The 3491-nt window shown below is 43.6% G+C and overlaps 1 pseudogene; it reads left to right on the plus strand.

Moving 5' to 3' along the window:
- The first annotated feature begins 1568 nt into the window (after positions 1-1568).
- LOC108977140 lies at positions 1569-1901 on the plus strand (annotated as a pseudogene).
- The last annotated feature ends 1590 nt before the right edge of the window (positions 1902-3491 follow it).

A 3491-nucleotide genomic window follows, 5' to 3' on the forward strand; every position in this document is an offset into this window, starting at 1 on the left:
AATGGCGATCAGAGACTTTCCTCACTGGCGTGAACTTCTACACATGACCCCATCCTCCTTCAATCATCCGCACATATTTTGCAGTTTCGGAAATATTGCTTAAAATCTTATTCAAAATAATTTAATAGCTCAAATTTGTAAACAAATTAAAAAATGTAATTAAAGATTGAAAGTATTATAACGTAATCGAGTGGTTTCATTTAAAAGAAAAGTGAAAGCGGTAAGTGTCTAAAAACAAAGGTGAAAAGAGTGAAGTGCGCAAATGCTCTAACCATATTACCTATATTACTACTGCCTCCCTTTTCAAAACCATTTGTTGCTATTCTAGTAAAATCGCTCTGRGCACCCTCCAGTCAACTAAAACGACAATATATGTTTGAGAACTGAATGACTATGCAGAATTTAGTCCACACAACCTACATTCCCTATTGTTCACAACACAAGGGGAAAATCACGACACTTCCAAAAACACAATAAGACGGAAAAAATAGACAAGCAGACGAAAAATGATCAAGCATGCATACGCAGCGGTAAAACCACGCCACTGCTAGCTACACACGCCATTCTAGTAGCAAACTGTTGTGCCCAAAAAATAAGGTGGCATATTAATTTAAACTGCGCGCGTCGAAGGATTTGGAAAATTATTATTTTTCAGGTTGGTACTACTGTCAGTCACATTTATGTCAAATGTCATGTCAAAATATTCATTAGTGTTTGAGATACGTGTCATTTTGTGATCTGCTAAAAGTGAGTTTTTCGTTTTTTGCGATGTCGAAATTTCAGAAAAGAATTTTCATTAAATGATCATTTCGCCAAAAACTCAACCCATATCGTTCCGCTACCACCGTATTCGCCTTATCTGATGCCGTGCGACTTCTGGCTGTTCACCAGCTCAAAAGACCGATCCGGGACACCGTTTTTATACGATATTCAAGCCTCAGCGAAAACGGAACTGAAGGCCATCCCGGAAAGTGACTACAACCAGTGTTTCGAAGGGGATGAAATTGATTTGGTAGAATAAATAAAGAATTTTCAAAATAAATACAATGTCACATTATTTTTTGGGCACAGTCAACGCATACGCCAGGATATCGTCTGGATATTGTCATCGAAACTTACACGAGAGTCGGCAGAAATAGCTGGGCGCGGTCGTCGTAGCACAGGAGTGGCGCCCCACAGCAGAACATTGTTATCCAAGTCTACACGGGCGCTGGCAGAAATAGCCGGTTGTGATCGTTGTAGCAGAGTGAAGCATGTTATCTAGCATCCAGGAGCGCAGCGGAGCGGGAAACGGTATTGCTCCAACGGGCCACCCCTAACCGTTACCCTGGCAAGATCTCATGTGCTTAGACAACGTGTCCAACGAGCAGCTAATCTCATTCGCGCATAGTCTGGGAGTACACCGCAGAGGCACCACGCGGGATATTCTTAAGCGCATAACTACACTGGCAGCTAAGGCGCACGAAGACCCCGAAATAAAGGAAAAGTTTAAGAAATGGAGGCTGCATACAGAACAAGTGAGATCGCTTCACGAGACTTAGGGGATCAGAAGACAACGTTCCTACCAGATCAAACATCGATCAGGTGAAGAAGTGGTCCGTGAAATACGACGGTGTCCAAGACCTATTAGCGTTCGTTGAGCGATTTGAAGAGCTCTCCGAAGTATATACATATGATAAACGTTGACATTTTTTCAAAAATCATGTCCGAATTGCTGTGCAGTACCGCTCAGCAACAATAACAAACATTGGGAGAGTTGAACCACTTTCAAAAAGGATTTTCTGCGTTTCCTCTTACTAGCACGTTACTTCGAACGCCTCGAAGATAACATACGGCAACGAAGAGACAAGGACTACGTTCTGGCTATGCTGGATTTATTGAGACACGATGGGCTTAATTAGGAGGAGTGACTGGAAATGATTTTTCGAAATAGCCACTTCGATTATCTGCTCTACAGATATCTTTGGAGCAAGGCACCCGCTCATATACAGCCTTCACCGTACCTAGGCGCGGCCTATTCCAATGGCGCGTATTGCCATTCGGCTTACTGCGACGTTCCAGAAGGTACTCTGGCCTTGAGATAAAACTGCATGCCCTCGTTCAACCTTAACGACATAATCGTCACAGTTTGCACCGACTTAATCGGACCCTTACTGCAATATACATGTTGTTTTTCGACCACTGCAGAAATGGTGCAAACCATTGTCCTTATTTCGGACAATGGTGTTCAGTTCACTAGTATACCATGGCAACACCACCTAAAGGAATTAGGGGTATGCCAGCAATTCACCGCATCTTATACCCTTCAAGAGAGTCCCACGGAACGAGTAAACCGTACGATGAAACGAATTATCGCACATCTCAGCAGATCACGACACCAGCAATGGGATGATTTTCTCCCAGAGATCGAGCTCGCACTAAATTCCATCATCTCGGCCTCCACGGAATAGAGCCTGTCATTCCTCGTACAAGGACGAGAACCGCGACTGAAAAGGGTCTCTTCGACGAAGTTAATATCGGTGCAGGAATGATGCCCACAACGTCTGAAGAAAAGTACAAAAGGATGCAAGAAGCCTTCAGAATCGTTCGGAAAAATATGGAGAGAGCGTTGGCGGATCAATCCCGTGTCATCGGGACATCATCTCTTTATAGCCGCGGACGGTTTCACTGCAAAGTTAACCACGAAGTGCGATGATGATAAAATTCTCAGATACATTTCACAAGTGATCATACATGTTCGAAAGATCTAATATATATATATATATATATATATATTACACTGCTGCGGCAGTTTTGCACATCTTCAATTCGCTGATCTTATACACATCTAGATGTGTATAAGAGACAGATATTACACTGCTGCGGCAGTTTTGCACATCTTCAATTCGCTGATGTTCACTGTTTTCTCCTTGTCACCGTATATATATATCCTTTTTTTTAAACGAGCATCGCCACTGACCAAACGAGTAGATCAAATTCATTCGACCGCAAGCCGTTAGCAAGACAATACATCCAGAGCGATTTTTATACAAAGACGAATAGAAGTATGAAGCGATTCCCTGAACGGATGGAAGAGGAGAACAGAAAGTTCCCGAGGACACAGCCTCTGGAGGCATAGACCACCCCAGGCACTAGAAGTACTGGATCAGCACGCGCAGACGCATGCATGCAGTGACGCGACTCTTAACACGACGAACACAGATAGCGACAGCGAACTACGATTCCAACGTTACGCGGCCAACATACCCGCCACATCGCACTATGTCACCACCACCACCGGTGAGTGGGCGAACTAAATATCTATACAGAATTTAGTCCATACAACCCACAAAGACACGCCCTATTGTTCACAACACAACTGGAAAACCACACCACTTCTAGGAACACAAGAAGCCATCCTAAATGGTCGATGATCAGGCAATCGGCATGGGACTGTAACAGCGTACAGCATCAGACCACACAGTGAGTTTATCCTCTAGCTAGTCTTGGCA

This window comes from Bactrocera latifrons, unplaced genomic scaffold, assembly GCF_001853355.1.
Source record: "Bactrocera latifrons isolate USDA-ARS-PBARC rearing strain unplaced genomic scaffold, ASM185335v1 scaffold_846, whole genome shotgun sequence".
Classification (NCBI taxonomy): Eukaryota; Metazoa; Arthropoda; class Insecta; order Diptera; family Tephritidae; genus Bactrocera; species Bactrocera latifrons.